Here is a 20,667-nt window from a genome sequence, read left to right as displayed (position 1 = left end):
GAGACGGAGTCTCACTCTGTCGCCCAGGCTGGAGTGCAGTGATGGGATCTCAGCTCACTGCCACCTCCGCTTCGTGGGTTCAAGTGATTCTTCTGCCTCAGCCTCCCAAGTAGCAGAGACTAAAGGCACCTGCCGCCAGGCCCAGCTAATTTTTTTGTATTTTTAGTAGAGACGGGGTTTCACCATGTTAGCCAGGATGGTCTCCATTTCCTGACCTCATGACCCGTCTGCCTCGGCCTCCCAAAGTGCTGGGATTACAGGCGTGAGCCACTGCGCCCGGCCTGTAAAGGCGGTTTTCTAACGACTGGAGCAGGGGCCGCCGGGATGAAGGGGCTCACCCAGTAAGGATGAGACCAACACACAGCCCCACCCTGGCACTGCTCCATGTCCAGTCTGTTGTTACATGAAAGACTACAATTCAAGCCATTTATTCCGGAAATATTTACCTATCATGAGTCAGGCATTCTTCTAGGTTAAGGGGTCCAACGGGAACAACACAGAAGTCCCTTGTGCAGCTGACCCCATGGAGGAGACACTTGAGGACTAGATGGCACATTAGACCTGGGCCAGGTTCTCACCTTCCACTGGCCCCAGACCCACCTCTCATGCCTCCTGGCCTTCCTCTCTGCCTGGAGGCTGACCTGGACGTCCCCTGACTTACAGCTGAGCTCAGCAGGAGGCCGGAGGGCAGAGGAGACAGAGGTCAGGGTGCCCGGAGGCCGGGGGACGGAGGAGAGAGAGGGCAGGGTGCCTGGAGGCCGAGGGACGGAGGAGAGAGAGGTCAGGGTGTCTGGAGGCCGGGGGACGGAGGAGAGAGAGGTCAGGGTGCTGGCTCCAGGGCTCCCTCTTCTCTGATGGGGATCTTCCCCTTCAGAGACCTCAGCTCAGCCGGGGTGGCCTCTCCTGTGGCTCCAGTTCTCACCAGGGTCCAGCCCTCCCGCCCCTTCACCTTCAGTGCTCCAGGACCCCTTAATTAGGCCCATTCCTGCCATTCGACCCTCTTTGTTCACCCCTCCCCCGAAGGCATACTCTCCTGATGTGGGTGCTGAGTGCTGCACATAAAGCAGCTCTGGGAGGAGGGTCCAGAGCACGGGGGGCCGGGAAGGGTCTCCTGAGGGTGAGGCCGTAGGGTATCTACAGGGAGGACGTTCAGGCAGAGGGCATTCCCCGGGCCGCAGGGTTCTAGGAACATTAGGGACGTGGTGTGGGCAGGGCAGATATAACAAGAGGATATGGAGGACAGCGTGGCACGGGAGCAGATGCCAAACTGCATGTGAGGAGCAGCCGGGCAGCTGTAGGAGCCCAGTGAGGAGACGGTCGCATGGACAGGACGGGGAAGCCCCGAGGCAGCAGCAGACATGAGGGGCGCTGGGCTCTGGGTGTGTTCTGAAGGTGCAGCCAGATTTGCTGTCAGAGCACATGTGGGCCTGGGAGGAAGAAAAGCCCCTGGTGTTTGGCCTGAGCACCCTGGGGGGTCATGGTTGGCGCCGCCGATATGAAGGATGTGGAGAAGCAGGGCTGGGGGTCAGGAGCTCAGCTCCACGTGTGTGGAGTTGCAGGTGCAGGCCAGGCTGTATTCAGGCAGCCTCCCAGGAACCACACACACCCAGTCTCCGCCACAAGGCTCTTCCCTCCCTGGCTGCATCTAGGCTGGCTCTGGATCTTGCTTGAACCCACCGAATATGGCACAGTGATGCCAGGCCTGTGATTGACATGGGTCTGGCACACTTAAGAATCAGTGCTGGCCGGGCACGGTGGCTGACGCCTGTAATCCCAGCACTTTGGGAGGCCGAGGCAGGCAGATCACCAGATCAGGACATTGAGACCATCCTGGCTAACACGGTGAAACCCCGTCTCTACTAAAAATACAAAAAATTAGCCGGGCGTGGTGGTGGGCGCCTGTAATCCCAGCTACTCGGAGAGGCTGAGGCAGGAGAATGGCGTGGAGGCAGGAGAATGGTGTGAACCCGGGAGACAGAGCTTGCAGTGAGCTGAGACTGCGCCCCTGCACGCCAGCCTGGGCGACACAGCCAGACTCCGTCTCAAAAAAAAAACAAAAGAACCAGTGCCATGTAAGAAGTGGTTCCAGCCCCCGCCCCACCACGCAAGGGGACGGCCGGCAGCCGTGTGGACAACCACCCCAAGAGGGAGGTGTCAGAGATTGCAGCTGGCCCCTCCCAACACTGAGAAGAGCGGAATGATCTAGCTGACACACTGTATCTAGAGAAAGGACCCCGTGCTGTTTCAGGTAGATTTGGGGGAATCTGTTACACAGCAACAGCTGGCGGAAGAGACACATCCCGGCCCCATCCACACTGGGGGCATCAGGGCCAGAACTCGATGGCGGCCTCCAGTCCTCGCATCTGAAGCTGGGGCCCGCAGTGCCCACGGCCTCTCTTCTGCGCCCATTGCCAGCTTGAAGGGTGATTCAAGAAGGGGCCACTCTCAGGGTACCACTGGGCAGAACCTGGGAGACTGAGGCTGCTGACGCCCCTCAGCTCCAAGCTCCAAGGGGCGGGGCTGCAGGGAGGCGGCTGTGGAGGGCTCAGGCTCTTTCCCTGTAGGAGGGTGTGGGGAAGCAGGTGAGCGGCTCCGCAGGCCACGCCCTGTGTGGCTGGGCACCAAGTATCGTGCACCCCAGGAAGGGGCTGCCGGGGGCGGGTGGACTGATACGTCCCTCCTGGCAGCCCTGGCCTGCGTCCTGTGGCCGCATTTCCGTGACCCCAGCAGCCCCTCCCAGGGCCCAGCACCGAGACACTCAACACACCGTCTTTTTCAGGGAGCACTCAGGACCCCTTCCCTACCTCCCTGGTTCTGACCCGAGGCTTCAGGTCTGATGGCAGTTTCCACCGCAGCAGGGTCCACCTGCCCCAACTTTCAGCCCACAGACAGGTGGGAGACATCTCCGGGGTGGAAGCCGCTCTGTGGGAGACCAGGGAATGAGTGTGGGGTTGTTTCCAAGTCGGGAGGGCTGCGTCTCGGGGTCTGGAATGAGGTACTTCCCGTTCCTTCTCCCAGGCCCCCCGTTTCCAGGGTCTCCCCACGGGCTGTGCCTTGAGACACCTTCCGGCCCCAAGCACAGGCCTCTCTCAGCCACCAGCCTGGGAGAGGATGAGCTCTTGCATGTCCACCTGGGCCTCCCTGTCAGCCCCTCCACTCACTGGACACAACTTTCCAGAATAAAAGGAAATCTCTGGCACCAAGCAAGGGTATCTGACAGCAATAGATTTATTAAGTATCCCCGAAAATATAAACACAAGCCAGTAAAAAACAAAACCGTAAAACGTCAGGCCTGGAGCTGCAGTAAGACAGAGACAGGAGCAGCTCACACGTGGCCTAGGGGGGGAGGACGAGGCCATAAATACGCAGGAGGGCGGCAAGGGAGCCCTAGGGCGAGGGGAAAGCAGGGTACGGAGTCGGCAGCAACATGGCTCTGGGGGTCAGACACCGCTGGCCTTGGCCCCGGCCGCCACCCGCCTCTCACTCCAGCTGCAGGCAGCTTCACTTGGGGCCCTGGGCCTCCGACTCCTCCTCGTCGTCTTCGTACATCTCGCCCTCCTCCTCGGCCGTGGCGTCCTGGTACTGCTGGTACTCGGACACCAGGTCGTTCATGTTGCTCTCGGCCTCAGTGAACTCCATCTCGTCCATGCCCTCGCCCGTGTACCAGTGCAGGAAGGCCTTGCGCCGGAACATGGCCGTGAACTGCTCCGAGATGCGCTTGAACAGCTCCTGGATGGCCGTGCTGTTGCCGATGAAGGTGGAGGACATCTTGAGGCCGCGGGGCGGGATGTCACACACGGCCACCTTCACGTTGTTGGGGATCCACTCCACGAAGTAGCTGCTGTTCTTGCTCTGGATGGCCAGCATCTGCTCGTCCACCTCCTTCATGGACATGCGGCCCCGGAACACGGTGGCCACCGTCAGGTAGCGGCCGTGGCGTGGGTCGCAGGCGGCCATCATGTTCTTGGCATCAAACATCTGCTGGGTGAGCTCGGGCACGGTCAGGGCCCGGTACTGCTGGCTGCCCCGGGCTGTGAGGGGGGCGAAGCCGGGCATGAAGAAGTGCAGACGGGGGAAGGGCACCATGTTGACGGCCAGCTTGCGCAGGTCAGCGTTGAGCTGGCCCGGGAAGCGCAAGGAGGTGGTGACCCCGCTCATGGTGGCCGACACCAGGTGGTTGAGGTCCCCGTAGGTGGGTGTGGCCAGCTTGAGGGTGCGGAAGCAGATGTCGTAGAGAGCCTCGTTGTCGATGCAGTAGGTCTCATCCGTATTCTCCACCAGCTGGTGGATGGACAGCGTGGCGTTGTAGGGCTCCACCACCGTGTCTGACACTTTGGGCGAGGGCACGACGCTGAAGGTGTTCATGATGCGGTCGGGATACTCCTCACGCACCTTGCTGATGAGCAGCGTGCCCATGCCGGAGCCCGTGCCGCCCCCCAGGGAGTGGGTCAGCTGGAAGCCCTGCAGGCAGTCGCAGTTTTCACACTCCTTCCGCACGACGTCCAGAACGGAATCCACCAGCTCCGCACCCTCCGTGTAGTGACCCTTGGCCCAGTTGTTGCCGGCCCCACTCTGACCTGTGCAGGGAGAAGAGGGGTAGGAGACAGGGGTCAGGGACTCTGCAGTCCAGACCTCCAGCCCCTGCCTGAACATCCCAGGGCAGCCGTGGCAGCCCCATGCCTGTTCTGTCTTCCGTAAAGTAGGCCCCACTGACCACCCCTTCTCATACCCTCCGTGGCTTCCCTGAGCTGACGCTGCTGAGTGCTCAGGACGAGGGCTCTGGACAGGGTCTTGAGAACTTGGGGTCACACCAGAGCGAGCCTCTGCCTCCTGAGGGGATCCTGGGTGAATGGATCAGCCCTCCTGTTCCAGCATACCTTCCTTCTGACTGGCAGTGCCAGGAGCCCAAACAGCCACCCCAGAATCCCTGGCAGCTGGGGGCTGGATGCGAGTTGGCATCTACCAGCTGGATGTGCCGGGGTCGGGAAGGCAGAAGTGAATGAAGCGAGGCCCTCCTGTTTCTGTGGCGCATCCACGGCCCGGCCCCAGGACACAGGCACGGGAACGTCCTGACCTCTCGGCCGCAGGAAGGCCTCGTGCTCCTGGACCCCGGAGTCCTCTGGAGGCCCCGTTCTGTCTCACCAGCTCTCTAGCAATTCTGTAAGCTTCTCTCTGCTTTACACTTCATTCCACTTGAAATGCATGAGTGGTTTCTGCTCTCCCCACAGAACCCTTTCTCTGGGCCTCCAATGCCCAGCTGTAGAATGGAGAGATGAGTTCCCACGGTTCAGGATCACGTGAGGAGCTGACCATTCCTTGTTTCTGACAGCCACCCCCGTCCACCGACCTGGGCTTGCCTGTGATGGGGTCTGCCATCAGAGCTTGGAGCAGCGGAAACTTACCAAAGATGAAATTGTCAGGCCGGAAAAGATGTCCGAAGGCCCCTGAGCGGACACTGTCCATGGTTCCAGGTTCCAGGTCAACCAGAATGGCCCGAGGCACGTACTTGTGAGCTAAGGGGAGAGAGGGGCTCGGTGATTTGGGTTACAGAGGGCCAGAGCCTCTCCCTCATTCTTTCTAAAATCTATGCCCGCCTGCCATCCTTGTTCTCACATCCTAAGAGCCTTTACTCTGAAGTCGGAGAGTCCTGGAACAAAGGCAAGCTTCAGCAACTTTCTTCACCCTTAAGCATCACTGTGTGTAAGAACGGAGCAGGACAGGACAGAGCAACACAGGCAGGATCCACTCACACATCCACCAGGCGCAGGGGCTCATGCCTGTGCTCCCAACACTTTGGGAGGCCAAGGCAGGTGGATCACTTGAGTCCAGGAGTTCGAGACCAGCCTGGGCAACATATTGAGGCTGTCTCTATTAAATTAAATAAAATTTTAAATCACATGTCCATGTGGGCAGGTGAGTGCATCACCACTTTGATATGGAAATCACTTTACGCCAGTTGCTAAATAGCCCGACTAAGCCCTCCAGGTGGCCCCTTCTCTAGGCCCTCTTACGGCCTCCAGAGTCTCCGACCTGCCCCATCCCTGTCTGTGCCCCTGGACATGCAGAGGCCCTCATGGCACTAACATGTTTGGCTCTCACTTTTGTGACTGTGCTTTATTGTCTATTCTGTGTGTCTGGATGCCTGACATCCAGTTACACCTGCTGGCATCTCAGCCAACCGATGGGAGGATAGAGGTGCTGAGACCTGGTCAGTCTGGGGCTGGGATGGGGAGGCTGGGGCAGGCACTCACAAGAGGCCTCATTGTAGTAGACACTGATCCGCTCCAGCTGCAAGTCCGAGTCGCCCACGTAGTTGCCGCTGGGGTCGATGCCGTGCTCATCACTGATGACTTCCCAGAACTGCAGACAAAGTGGGAGAGGAGGGGTTGGCAGGCGGCCCATAACCCCAGCCAGGCCCTTTCCCTTGTGAAGCCTTATAGCCCTCGGTATAAAGTTAGGGCTTTTGACCCAAGGCTTCCACTAGCCCCATTCAGAAGAGAGTCTCACTCTGTTATCTGTCAGAAAATTGCCATAATAAATATGCACCTCCACACCTGCACATCCAGGCTGACCAGAGCTCCAGGGTGGGTCAAGGTTCAACAGACCCACACCCAGACCCCCAGGCCCAGCTGTTCACCTGCTGGCAAGGGCCTGGGCCAGCTGATTCCTCCATGAAGGGCATGGGTAATAAACACCTTGAGGGTTAGTTTTTACTATCCCCTCTTTTCAAGAAAGAGAACTGAGACACAGAGCGGGTAGAGACACCCACAGTGGCTGGCAGAGCAGGTTCAGAGGCCCGGAGCTCAGCATCGCTTTGGGCTGCTACACCTGCCCCTCCACGTCAGAGCAAACCATGTCCAGCGATGGTGCCGGGACATTACTGGCCTCAGCTGACGGGACTCAAAGGGATGCTGAGAGCCAGTCTCATCAGGGACCCCCAGCTGGGTCTGCAGAAGGGTCCTTGGGGTCCCAAATGGGAAGCGACTTGCTTGAGGTCACCCAGCCTGTCCGCATGGGGCTGCCATCGTCCCAGCCCCCAGGTGTCATCCTCTCTCTACCTGCCATCTCCACCTTTCTCCCCCTAGAGCAGGTACCTACATTGCTTCTCAGACTCTGCTGCCATGACCGCTGCGAGCAGAGCCCAGACTCAGGGGCTGGGGCTGCTGGGTTCACAGACCATTCCCCCACCCTTGCCAGCTGTGTGACCTTGCACATTTCACTAGGATTCTGTGACTCAGTGTCCTCATCTGTACAATGGGCATGATGACAGCAAGTCTTATTGAGATGAAAGTGGGTTAATATATGTAAAGCATATAAATGGTATATGGCAAATGTAGAACTGTGTGCACACGGAGACCCACACCCCGGGTGAGAGCAAGGCCTGCAGGGAAGTTGCCACCTCTTCGTGGGACACACTCTGATGGCCAAGGCCGCTGCGTCTGGGAGCAGTGTCTGCAGGCAGCAGGCCTCCTGGGACACATGCTGGGAGGCTTCCCGGGGCTGCGTGACCTCTCCCAATGCCCCTTGCCCTTACTCCGCAGGAGTGACTTGTAGATGACCTGACAGGTATGAAGGCCTCAAGAAACAAGGGGCTCTACATGTGACTCATGTGCTGCAGAAAAGATTCCTCAAGAAAAAAGCAGGTTAGAAAACAATTTGGTGGGACCAGGCACAGTGGCTCACGACTGTAATCCCAGCACTTTGGGAGGCTGAAGTGGGAGGACCCCAGGAGTGGAGACATAGATGTGCTTAGGAGACACAGGAGATGTGTTTTAAGATGCCTCTAGTAGGCCGGGCGTGGTGGCTCACGCCTGTAATCCCAGCACTTTGGGAGGCCGAGGCGGGTGGATCACGACGTCAGGAGATCGAGACCATCCTGGCTAACACGGTGAAACCCCATCTCTACTAAAAATACAAAAAATTAGCCGGGCGTGGTGGTGGGCGCCTGTAGTCCCAGCTACTCGGGAGGCTGAGGCAGGAGAATCGCATGAACCCGGGAGGCCGAGCTTGCAGTGAGCTGAGATCGCGCCACTGCACTCCAGCCTCGGCGCCAGAGCAAGACTCCATCTCAAAAAAAAAAGATGCCTCTCGTCAAGGGGTGACTTTAGTGGAAACTGCTGTGCAGGAAGCAGGACTGGGTGGTAGCAAGCATGAGAAGCATGAGTCTAGGAATTCATATCAAGACCCCATCTCAAAATAAATAAATAAATAGAGGCCAGATGCGGGGGCGCACGCCTGTAATAGCAACAATTTGGGAGGCTGAGGTGGGCAGATCACTAGAAGTCAGGAGTTCGAGACCAGCCTGTCCAATATGGTGAAACCCCGTCTGTACTAAAAATACAAAAATTAGCCAGGCGTGGTGGCTCACACGTTCCAGCTACTTACTCAGGAAGCTGAGGAAAAAGAATTGCTTGAACCCAGGAGACGGAGGTTGCAGCAAGCCAAGATTGCACCACTGTACTCCAGCCTGGGCGAGAGCGAGATTCTGTCTCATAGAATAATAATAAATAAATAGAAAGAAAACCGCTTATAGCTGGGCACGGTGGCTCACCCCGGTAATCCCTGCACTTTGGGAGGCTGAGGCAGGCAGATCACTTGAAGTCAGGAGTTCTAGACCAACCTGGCCAACAGGGCAAAACCCGTCTCTACTAAAAATACAAAAATTAGCCAGGCGTGGTAGCGCGCACCTGTAATTTCAGCTACTTCAGAGTCTTAGACACGAGAATCGCTTGAACCCAGGGGGTAGAGGTTGCAGTGAGCTGAGATCAAGCCACTGCACATCAGCCTGTGGGACAAGAGCGAGACCCTAACTTAAAAAAAGAAAAAAGGCCGGGCACGGTGGCTCACGCCTGTAATCCCAGCATTGTGGGAGGCCGAGGCGGGCGGATCACAAGGTCAGAAGATTCAGACCATCCTGGCGGGCACAGTGAAACCCTGTCTCTACTAAAAATACAAAAAATTAGCCAGGCGTGGTGGCGGGCGCCTGTAGTCCCAGCTACTTGGGAGGCTGAGGCAGGAGAATTGCTTGAACCCAGGAGGTGGAGGTTGCAGTGATCATTCCACCGCACTCCAGCCTGAGTGACAGAGTGACACTCAGCTGGCTGTGGTGGCTCATATTTATAGTCTCAGCACTTTGGGAGGCCAAGAGAGGTGGATCACTTGAGTCCAGGAGTTCAAGACCAGCCTGGGCAACATGGTGAAACCCTGTCTCTACCAAAAAACAAAAAAATTAGTTGGGCATGGTGATGCATGCCTATAGCCCCAGCTACTCAGGAGGCTGAGGTGGGAGGATCACTTGGGCCAGGGAGGCGGAGGTTGCAGTGAGCCTAGATCATGCCAGTCCAGGCGACAGAGTGAGATCCTGTCTCAAAAAAAAAAAAAGTACAGAAAGGTCACGGAGGCATTTGGGGCTTGTCCAAGCTACCCACCTACTGCTGGCCTCCCTAACGCTGTCGTTGAGGACCCTCCATTAATTTAGTTGATGGCAGTCCACTTGAGTCGGGGACCTTGCTCCCCAAAGCACTGGGACACCCCAAATTTATGGTTCCAGGGAACCCACAACCACCAGCCCCTGTAAAGGAGGGGTGGAGAGAGTAACACATCTATGGGAAGTCCTCTGCAGAGTGAGGCACAGGGCAGCAGAAGCAATGGACCAGAGTGCATTCGGGGCCCAGTATGAGCACAGCTGTGGGCCAGGCGCTGTGCCTCACAGGACCTGTTTTCTCATCTGTGAGATGAACATGTGAATGATACCCACATCGAGGCCGTAGCACAAAGCTTGACATGAAAACATTCAGCACATGTTGGCTTCATTTTGTTAAAAGGTTTTAGATACTATTTAAAGTTCTAAAACCAGAGGCACAGGTCACTTAAAAAAAATGGACCAGAAGGATAGAAAAAGAAATTTGTTCCCACTTGGATAGAGAAGTGGCTAGATGGGCACCAGGCTTATCTGCAATATTTCAGTTTTTTTTTTTTTTTTTTTTTTGAGACGGAGTCTCGCTTTTTCACCCAGGCTGGAGTGCAGTGCCTCAATCTCGGCTCACTGCAAGCTCTGCCCCCTGGGTTCACGCCATTGTCCTGCCTCAGCCTCTCTGAGTAGCTGGGACTACAGGCGCCCGCCACCACGCCAGGCTAATTTTTTGTATTTTTAGTAGAGACGGGGTTTCACCGTGGTCTCGATCTCCTGACCTCGTGATTCGCCCGCCTCGGCCTCCCAAAGTGCTGGGATTACAAGCGTGAGCCACCGCGCCCGGCCAATATTTCAGTTTTTTTTAACCAGGAGAATATATTAATTGCTTTTGTAGTTAAAATTAATAAAATTATAATTTGAGACGAAGTAATAAAATATATTGTTTTTTTTTTTGAGATAGGGTCTTGCTCTGTTGCCCAGGCTAGAATGCAGGGGCATGATCTCAGCTCACTTTAACCTCTGCCCACTTCCCCCAAGTGATCCTTCCACCTCAGCCTCCCAAGTAGCTGGAACCACAGGCCAGTGTGCCACCATGTCCACCTAATTTTTTTTGTTTTTTATTTTTTGTAGGGAGGGAGTGTTGCCATGTTGCCCAAGCTGGTCCTGAGCTGCTGACCTCAGGTGATCCACCCACCTCGGCCTCCCAAAGTGCTGGGATTACACGTGTGAGACACCGCACTCGGCCTATATTACATATTTAATAAACAATAAAATATAATTTTATAAAGTAAATTATTAACATCACTACGGAAAAGGAAATCGGCCGGGCGTGGTGGCTCACGCCTGTAATCCCAGCACTTTGGGAGGCTGAGGCAGGTGAATCACCTGAGGTCAGGAGTTTGAGACCAGCCTGGCCAACATGATGAAACCCCGTCACTACTAAAGAATACAAAAAACTAGCCCTGCGTGGTGGCGGGAGCCTGTAATCCCAGCTACTCAGGAGGCTGAGGCAGGAGAATCGCTTGAACCCAGGAAGTGGAGGTTGCAATGAGCCGAGATCGTGCCACTTCACTCCAGCCTGGGCAACAAGAGCGAAACTCCATCTAAAAGAAAATAAGAAAAAAAGAAAATTGTGGCCAGGCGTGGTGGTGAGCGCCTGTGGTCCCAGCTATTCGGGTGGCCGAGACCGCGCCACTGGACTCCAGCCCGAGCGGCAGAGCCAGGCCTCGTCTCATAACCAAGAACAAAAACCTGGAAACACAAAGCAGAACCCGCGTTCGAGGCCAGGCGCTCGGCCCGGGCGCTGTCCTTGGTGCTGACCTCGCGCTGCGCTTGGGATCCTGGGGAAAGTAGGGCCGGGCTTTGAGGGCAGTGGCCCAGGCAGGTGGGAGCGGGGGTCCTCGATGAAGGGGCTGCGAGACTGGGGCCTCCAAGCCCCTCCAGGACCTGAATGCGGTTCCCGCCCGGCCCGCGGCTCCGCGGGGTCTTTCAGGCGAGGGGGCGGGGCGATCCAGAGACGCCGTCTCCCATTGGCTGAGAGAGCCAGGCCCCGCCCCGCCCCGCGGCCGCGAGGAGGCGGCGCCGAAGCCCGCGCGGAGGACAAAGGCCCCCCCCCCGCCGCTGCAGGCGCGCCCCGCCCCGGGGAGGGAGGAGCACAGGCTCCGGGAAAGGACACCCCGGGGTTCCAGACTCAGCTCTGCGGCGGTGGGGCAGCGTCCTGCGTCCCGCCGGCCCCGGTGTTTCTGCACAGCCCGGCCCGCCCCTGCCCCCCAGGGGTGAGTGCAGGCGGCCGCTCGGCTTTCCGGGCTGCGGGTTTTCTCATCCTCCGGGCGGGCTGCGCCCGGCTTACCGCATCCCCGCGAGATGCTGGGGGCTCGGCTCCAAGCGCAGGGGTGACCGCGGTGAGTCGTCCGCGCTGCCGCGTGACCGCCCGGGACCCGGCTTTGCACCAGGCCTCGAGTCACCCCGACTTCCCTCTGCCCAGAGGGCACGGGCCTTCCTGCCCAGCCAGGCACCCCCCGAGGACCCCAGACAGGGAAGCAGCCGCGTTGCCCCCCTACCAGCTGCGGGAGTGGCGGCCGAGAATGGCCAACGAACTTCCCGCCAGGGGGCGAATCCCCTACGCCAGGCCTGGCCCGGGGGAATTCGCGTTTGACCTCTGGAGACCTTCCAGGTCGAGGGGACGGCTGGACGCAAACCACTGAGCTGCTTCCCATGGATTCCACAAGGGCAGCAGAGGAAAGGAAGACGCTCTTGCCGCCCCCCGAGAAAATTTCCTTCTCTGTTGTTTGCATTGTTAAAAAGAATCAGATACTACTATTATTATTTTGAGACAGGATCTCGCTCTATCGCCTAGTCTGGAGTACAGTGGTGCGGTCATAGCTCATTGCAGCCTCGACCTCCCACGCTGAAGTGGTGCTCCCATCTCAGCCTCCCAAGTAGCTGGGACTACAGGTGCGGCCCACCACGCCAGGCTAATTTTTTTTTTTTTTTTTTTTTTAGAAACGGAGTTTCACCATGTTACCCAGGCTGGTCTTGAACTCCTTTGCTAAAGTGATCCTCCAGTTTCAGTCTCCCAAAGTGCCGGGATTACATGAGATTCCTCATCCACCGTGCCCGGCCAGGTATTAATTTTTAAAACAAAATAAGAAAAAACAAACGACTCAAAAGGAATAAAAAGTAGTGAGCAAAGTAAGAGCTCCGGTGTTGAGAAGCAGAGCACAAGGCAGCCAAGGACACGGTCCAGGGGACAAGGGCTCCCTCTGCTAACCATGGAGCCTCAGGGGATGTCTGCGTGTGGACCTGACTTCTAGGTCCCAACTCTTGCCTGATAAGTGCCTTGCAGGACCACAGCTCTGGGCCCATACCAGCCATAGAAGGAGAAACCCCAGGTGGGCCCCAGGGCTGCCTGCCCTCCCTCCCCCCAGCGACCCCTGACCCTCCCAGGAGCAGATGCTCACGGCAGGCTTGGCCCCAGTGACCACATTAATGAGCCCTCAGCCCCTCCCATCAGGGCAAGGCAGCTGTCAGAGGCTGCTCCGGGAGTCCTGGTTTGATTTGAGGCCACTGTCCCCCAGGCCTCCCCTCCCCCAGGCTCTCCTTGGCAGGCACAGCTGTCTCCTTGGGTGATTAGAGAGTCTCCCCACTACTGGGCCTCCCACCCTCAGAGGCGCCTCCACCCGGAGCCAAAGTTGCAATTTACATGTCAGCCACGTGGCTGGCCCTGTTGTAATTAGCTTTTTGTTCCTGCCTGGTTTCCATGGCAACAGCCTCCGGAGGAAGCCTTTCTCTGGCCCCTTCCCCTCCAGGACCTTCTCCTCCACCCCTCCCTCCCAGAATCAGCGCCGCACCAGCCCTGAGCTGGGTCCCTGGCCTTGGTCCTGACAAAGCCAGCCTCCCCCATCCCCCGTTCCCCAACACTGTTCGGAGGGCAGATCCTTTGGCAAGCAGCCCCCTCCAACCCGCCCCGCCCGAGCCCCAGGTTGGCTCCTGCAGGAGTTGAGAACCAAGGGCCAGCCCGGCTCTCTCGCACCTGCTGTGTGACCTTGGGCCAGGGACAGCCTCCCAGGACCAGGGGACACGACGTCCCCTTAATGATTTAGGCGGGGGTCCCTGCACAGCTGCACCAACGCCCCTTCCTGCGTGGCCCCAACATCTGCGAGGTGGGCTAACAATGGAGGGAGGGGCGCGCCATGGTGCAGCCTCCACACCCCACAGCCCGGCTTTGTTCCCACATCCAATCCTATCCCCAGACTGGTAGACCCTGGGTGGGCGCGGTCAAGCCCCGCGGGGTTGCCCAGGAGCCGCTGCGCCGATGGAAAGCCTGATCCTGGACCAAGGTCATCTCGAGTCCAGGCCCAACCCCTCCAACAAAGGGACAGGGTGGAGCTAGGACGTCGGAGCAGGCTGGGGACATCGGGGCGGCTCTAGCCTCTCGGGGGACGTTCGGCTCCTCCAGTGGGGGATTCGGGCCGAGGGAATCACGGCTGTGAGGAGAACCCCCCACCCCACCCAAACCTGCCTACCCCACCCGTCTCACTCAAGGCTATGCCGCGGCCCCAAAAAAGAGGGCCACGCCCAGACACGGCTCCCAGCTGCACCTGCGGAGGCCCGGTGGAGGGGGTGCAGGTGTGGAGGGGGCGCAGGTGTGGAGGGGGTGCAGGTGTGGAGGGGGCTGAGGCTTCGCGACTGACGTGAGCTGAGCCTCGGCAGCCCGAGGTCACCTGGGCAGGGGCAGAGAGGTGCGGGCGAGCGTCCCAGGGCGGGGGCCCCGCGTCCCGGCCGCCCAGCGAGGCGCTGGGCGCATCCTTTGTTGCAGGTTCTCAGGGGCGGGGGCAGCTGGAGGTGCGGCCCGCGGGGCACGGCGCCTCCCTCCTCCCGCCCCGGGGCCCGCGACAGGCCGGGGCACGCAGCCTCACCTTGGCCCCGATCTGGTTGCCGCACTGGCCGGCCTGGATGTGCACGATCTCCCTCATACTGGGCGCGTCTGGCGGGCGGCTGCGGACGGGCGCGGGCGGGCCGGGCTGGCTGCTGAGGGTCGGGGACCGCGGCCGCGCGCTCTTATAGCTGCGGCCCCGCCCTTCGCATCGGCTGATGTCACCGCGGGTGGCCAATCGGGACGCGCCGCCGCAGAACCCCGCCCGGCCCGCAGGCTCCGCACCGCGCGTCCCCGTCCGCATCCTCGGCACCGCGCGTCCCCGCCCGCCGCGCGCAATGCGGCGCCCCTCCCGCAGCCAAGGAACCCCCAGCGCTGGGCCGGGCGCGGTCTGGGGGCCCCGCGCATTCGAAAGGAGGGGCTGCCTCCCAGAGGAGCTGGCTGTGGGGGTGCCGGGCTCCAGGGAGGACAATAGCCCATCTCGGCCCTGGGAACCCCGCCCCCAGCTACCCTCTCGGTTCCGCCCTTGCGACAGCCCCACCCTGCGGCTTTGTAAGGAGGATCTTTTTTCCCCACGCCGGGTTAGGCACCAACCCGCACCTTCCCAGCTCCCTGTCTTTTGGCAGACAAGGTGCTCTGAGCTTTGCCGGTTTTGGGTGGGGGAGGGAGGTAAAGGCTGGCGCAGGCCCTGAACCCACTGAGAAGAAACAAAGCGTCCTATCAGAGCTGGGAAGGGCGCGGACACAGAGGGGTGGCGGCGGCCGAGAGCGAGCTCCGTGGGTCGCCGGCTTCCGCAGTGGGGGGGGCCACCTGACCCTCTCCACCAAGGGGCTGCCATGAGAGTGCAAAGGAGCTTTGTGGGCCCGGGCGCGCACAGCACCTGGACGTGCCACTGCCCGGTGCGCATCGGTGTCAGGAATTGTCACAAGGACGCACAAGCCAGGCAAGAACCCGGCCAGGGTGGGGGAGGGTGGGCAGCGGCTTCTATCTGACTCACTCTCTGAGGTCGGAGACTGCGTGCAGGGGGGCCTCGGGGGAACGACTGGAGATGCGTTTACTGGTCAGAGAAGAAGGGAGGGAGCAAAGGACTCGCCGGCACGGCACTGTCCTCCTCCTGGGCCAGATATGACAGTGACACCACCTTATAACGAGGGCCTTCTGATATTTCAATAACAAAAATCCTTCAGGAAGGGTCTGACAGTGCACGACGTACAGACGAACCCCACCCCGCCCCCAAATCCGCATTCCCTTCACAAAATGAGCAGCTGCGAAGTTGCCTGTGGACGCCTGTGTCCGGTCTGTGTGCACAGGGCTGTGTGTGGGTGGCGTGTCCCTGTACCTGTCTCTCTCTTTTCTCTCAAGAAGCTCTCCAGTTTGGAAAGTCGAGAAATGGATCTTTTGTTCTCTAGAGATGCCCCTCCCTGCCCCACAATGTGCTCATGTGGCTGTGACTGGGGTCTAGCTGCCTGGGGTTCCTCCCTGTCCCTGTTCAAGGGAGTCCTGGGTGAGCGTCTGAGGTGCCTCCCTGTCTCCACGAGGGAAGAAGTTTTGCAGCCTCAGGCCAGCCAGCTCCTGCTCCATCCTCGCAGGGCTCTGGTGCCAGGCTTAAGGCTGACTCACCATACGGTCTCCCAGCAGAGGCAGGCCCTGCCAGGAAGCAGCTCCCAGTCCTGAGGCCGGCAGTCAGGGCTGGAGCTGACGCAGGGGTGGGGCTGGCCAGGGGCCTGCTGACTGAGCCTGCCTAGGAGTCGGCTGATGGCGGCCCTGCAGCCTCCAATGAGCCTGTCCCAGGAAGGGGGCTGACTGAGTGCTCAGTCTCTGCAGAGGAAATGGAGGTGGTCCCTTCAGCGAGACGCCCAGGTTTCAGCAAAGGGATGGCCCAGGGGCTCCACTGCTCCCCAGCACCAGGCAGCATCGTTCATCCCCAGGTACTCACTCCCAGGGACTTGTCCACTGGCTGGACCTCTGCCTCATCCCCACCCTCAGAGGCCTCACATCAAGCATTTCCCAGGACTGGCTGAACACAGACCCCTCCACCCCTTCCCCACCTGCCTCCTCCCAGAATGGCAGTGCTGGGCAGACAGTGACCCATCCCCCAGCCCGCCTGCACTGAGCCCCCTTCCAGGCATCTCAGAGTGGACAGGCAGGGTCCATTCATGGCTCATCATGGCTGAGGGACTCAGGGCCGGGGCCAGCAACGGGATGCATCCCGGCTGAGGTCACATGTGGTCACAGGGAAGGCTGGGCACCCGCCTCTTCTGCAGCTAGGACAGCGTCAGAGTGGAGGGGACTGGGGCCCTGCTGCACCTGCTCGTCCTTCCTCTAGGCTGGGGTTTGTAAGCATGGGGAGAAAACTGAGAAGAAGGGTCAGCGCAAGCCTAGTTGGGACCTCCACACTCCCCAGGCATTTGGGGCCTCTGGGGCTGTGGCTTCCTCACCTGGGGAAGCAGCCACGTTTTCCGGGATTCTTTTCTTCCCTCTCTTGACTCTCACCCCTGCCCACCTTCCCCTCCCTCGTCCCTCCACCCGCAAACTTCAAGCACTTTCTGGAAGGGGCTAAGGTGGGTGATGCTGAGTCACATTTATTACCAGACTTTCCTGGCCCCGTGCTTCCAGGCACTGGTCACTGAGTCAGGCATTTGCCACGGCTGTCTGCCTGGGCGACTGCTGCAGGCAAGCAGGCTGAGGCCCCAGTGCCCAGTCTGAGCCTTAGAACCCGCCCTCAGGAGGGCTCAGCCCCACACCACTTTCGAGGCTGCTGCAAACCTGGTCCCTTGGCCTGAGGCAGGGATTTCACTTCTTTTTGCGGGAGCCGCTGCAGGGCTGTGGATGAAGCTTTCTGGTCACAAAGCCCCTTCCCCTGGGGCTGCCATGGGAGTAGCTATTGGCACACTCTTCCACCCAGAGACTTCACATCCCAGCTGACGAGGGCACAGGTCCTGAGAGCTGGCAGCAAAGACGGGGTGGGGTGGATGTTGCTCAGTCATTGGGGCTGGTGGAGTGTCCCAGGAGTGGGCAGAGAATGTCTCTTCAGGAGCCTGAGGTCGGCCCCTGGTGCCCGGAGCCTGAGGCCCCACAAACTCCCCCTGTCCTCCTCCGTTCCCCACGACTGCCGGTGAGAAGTCCTGCCTGGAGTTTAGCAGGGACCCCTCTCCCTGGTCCCAGAAGGGTCCGCGCTTCAACACCTTCAGAGGTCATTTCGTCCATCCTCTTTGACAAATGGGGACCGGGGAGGTAAGGGACTGCCCAGGGTCACACCAGAACCAGGCCACACAGTATCTCCACCTCCCTCTGCCCAGCACACTTAGAGCTGCCCGTGCCGCGCTCACCAGGAGCACGTCAGCACCTCCTTGAGCGTCCTGCGGAGCTCCTGCCTGCGGAAGGCGTAGATGAGGGGGTCGATGATGGCATTGCAGATGATGAGGGTGAGAAAGAGGCTGAAGTTCTTGAAGATGCAGCTGCACGTGGGGTGCTGGGGGCAGAGGACAATGAGTGTGAGATGCAGGAAGAAGGGGCCCCAGCAGAGGAAGAAAATGCCCAGCAGGATGGTGAGGGTGACAGCGCCTTTCAGGCCGAAGCCCTGGTGGAGCGGGCGCTGCCTCTTGTGGAGCCGGGCAATGCCCTGGGCGTGCTGGCAGGCCCGGGCCAGCATGTGGACGTACAGCACGGCCATGAGCACCAGCATGGCCAGGAAGAAGACCACAAGGCACAGCAGGACAGCCGCGTGGTCGTAGTAGGCAATGAAGAGAGTGCTGAAGAGGACGCTGGCCACCCAGATGGCCGCAATGGCTTGCCGCGCCCGCGGCAGTGTCACGATGCTGTGGTAGCGCAGCGCGTAGAAGATGGAGACGTAGCGGTCCACGGCGATGGCGCCCAGGAAGCAGAGGCTGGACACCATGGAGCTGCAGGTGATCACGTCAATGACATTGTCCAGCTGCTGCACCACGGCAGCCCGGGCCACCAGTGCACTGGCCTCCAGCAGGAGGATGACGAGCGTCTCCAGCACATTGCCCCCGCTCACCAGCAGGTCCGACAGGGCCAGGCAGCAGATGAAGCAGTACGTGGGTGAGTGCAGGTTCCGGTTCTTGGCGATGGTGGCCACCACCAGCATGTTCTCCACCAAGCTCACCAGCCCCAGGCTGAGGAAGAGCCCGTCAGGGATGGACACCTCCAGGCACCGGGCTCCTGTCTGGTTGGCAGCCAGCCCCAGCTGGGGGATGGCTGTGGGGTTGGCGTTGAGGGAGCCCAGGAGTCTTCTCTGAAATCCCTGCACAGCCATAATCCTGTCCAGGAAGCAGGAAGAGGTCGTTGGAGGCCTCCAGGTCCCCACAGTTCCCCCCTCCAGGTGTCCTGCTTAGCTCGTGGTGCTGCCAGGGGGCCTTGGGTGTCCCCCATGCCTGCCTCCTTCCACCTGGGCACCCCCAGATCTGCCCTCACACCCTCTCCCTGGCTGGACAGGTCAGCCCAGGCATGGCCCAGCCAATCCAGACACCTCCTGGAATCAACCCCCTGGGCTCAGGGATTCTCACAACCAATGTGGACAAGCCTGGTCCTCAGCTCCCTCCCTGCCTCTTCCCCGGTGGCTGCTGCTCAGGTCCCCAGGACATTTCCACACCTCTGGACCCCTCCTGGCCTCTGTCTCCTGCCTCCCTGGGCCAGGGTTCCGCTGAGGTCCTGGGAAGAATGGAGCCTTTCTCTGCATTTTTAAAAGTCATCCTCGCAGCCCCTCCCATGGAGGGCGGCCACATGACGGGCACATGCCGGGGGCGTGAGCACCTACCATGGCCCAGCCTGCCACCAGGCGGCACGCAGTACACAGGGGGTCCCTCACACAGCATATCTCCTTTACGTTAAAAAACACCACAGTCTGTCCTGGTCACCAGGGCCCCCACCTGGCCCCTCTGGGAGTCCGGAGCTTCCCCAGGACCTGCCCTCTCCAGAGGCTCCTCTGCCTCAGTGACTGGCCATGGATGGCCCCACCCTTCACCCCTCCGCACGGCAGCAGCTCAGTGAGGACAGGGGCTCCCTCTGCTCTCAGCCAAAGCATGCATGGAGCAGCAACTCAGCTGTCAACGTTCACGGGAGATTCGGGGGCTGGACCAGGGAGAATTTTCCAATAATTAAAGTTCTGGAAACTGAGTGAACCCTGCAGGAGTTGGTGAGGGGGCTTCCGGCCAGGGCAGAGCGTGAAAGTGTCCAACGTGAGTGAGCCCTGGAAGGGTTGGTGCTTTCAGGCATCTCATAGAGCCTGAGGCCACTCTGGTCCCTGCCCCCAAGGGCCCAGCCTCGCCCAGTGAGAGTAGCGACCCCCTCAGCTGCAGCCCTCGGGCTGGGGGTGTCGCTTCCTGGGAGGGGACTGGCTGGGGGGCACCCTGGTGAGGTCCTCGGGGACCCTCCAGTCATCTTGTCGCTCATCCTCACACGGGTACCCGGGATGCTGCTTCCGTCCTCCCCGGGCGGCGCGCCATTTCCGCTGCGGAAGGCACCACAGGTCCTGCACCAACAGCCACATCAAAGGCAGACCTCTCGCCTCCAGCCAGCTGTCGCACGTGGTGCTCCGCAGGCCGCTCACAGCAGTTGGGCGTGGCCGCAAGGCCCAGCAGGGATGGTGGGGAGGGGCCCTGGCATCCACTGCAGACATCTTCCTGGGTTCACTCCAGGGCGTTCCCAGCACTTCCTTGCTGAAGACGACATCTGTGCTGACGAAAACCTTCTGAAGGCGGAATCGGGAGGGGGAATGGAATTACTCGTCCCATTTACAGGTGCAGAAAAGGAGGCAACGGTGCAGGCACCGCATCAGGGTTTTCAGTTTGTGTCTGTAAGGTTCGAGTTAAAATCCATCCTGTCTCTCGCCCCACTGCCAAACTCTGACCATGAAATGCTCACACCGGCTGGGCGCGGTGGCTCACGCCTGTAATCCCAGCACTTTGGGAGGCCGAGGCGGGCGGATCACGAAGTCAGGAGATCGAGACCACTGTGGAACCCCGTCACTACTAAAAATATAAAAAATTAGCCGGGCGTGGTGGCGGGCACCTGTAATCCCAGCTACTCGGGAGGCTGAGGCAGGAGAATGGTGTGAACCCGGCAGGCAGAGCTTGCAGTGAGCCGAGATCGTGCCACTGCACTCCAGCCCGGGTGACAGTGAGACTCCGTCTCAAAAAAAAAAAAAAAAGAAATGCTCACGCCACTTACAAGCCACCTCCGTGTGTGAGCACATTAACATTATTCATATTTACTGGTACAGTAAATATTAATCACTTGTTATATCTGCATTTTACAATTTATAAATCTTTAGTTTTGCTTTAAAAATTTTTATTATTGTTGGGCGCAGTGGCTCAGGGCTGTAATCCCAGCACTTTGGGAGCCCAAGGCGGGTGGA

At 59.5% G+C, this 20,667-nt stretch overlaps 1 pseudogene across 1 annotated transcript; it reads right to left on the bottom strand.

Moving 5' to 3' along the window:
• Positions 1-3,205: 3,205 nt before the first annotated feature.
• On the bottom strand, positions 3,206-19,490 carry LOC129457572 (tubulin beta-3 chain-like; annotated as a pseudogene). Its single transcript, XR_008649310.2, has 5 exons — positions 17,618-19,490; positions 17,086-17,234; positions 6,252-6,360; positions 5,403-5,513; positions 3,206-4,577 (listed from the first exon to the last, which is right to left on the bottom strand). The product of XR_008649310.2 is annotated as a tubulin beta-3 chain-like (transcript).
• Positions 19,491-20,667: the final 1,177 nt, after the last annotated feature.

This window comes from Symphalangus syndactylus, chromosome 11 (assembly GCF_028878055.3).
Source record: "Symphalangus syndactylus isolate Jambi chromosome 11, NHGRI_mSymSyn1-v2.1_pri, whole genome shotgun sequence".
Lineage (NCBI taxonomy): Eukaryota > Metazoa > Chordata > Mammalia > Primates > Hylobatidae > Symphalangus > Symphalangus syndactylus.
The sequence above is the reverse complement of the archived record's forward strand: the minus strand, read 5'-3'. Positions and strand labels throughout refer to the sequence as shown.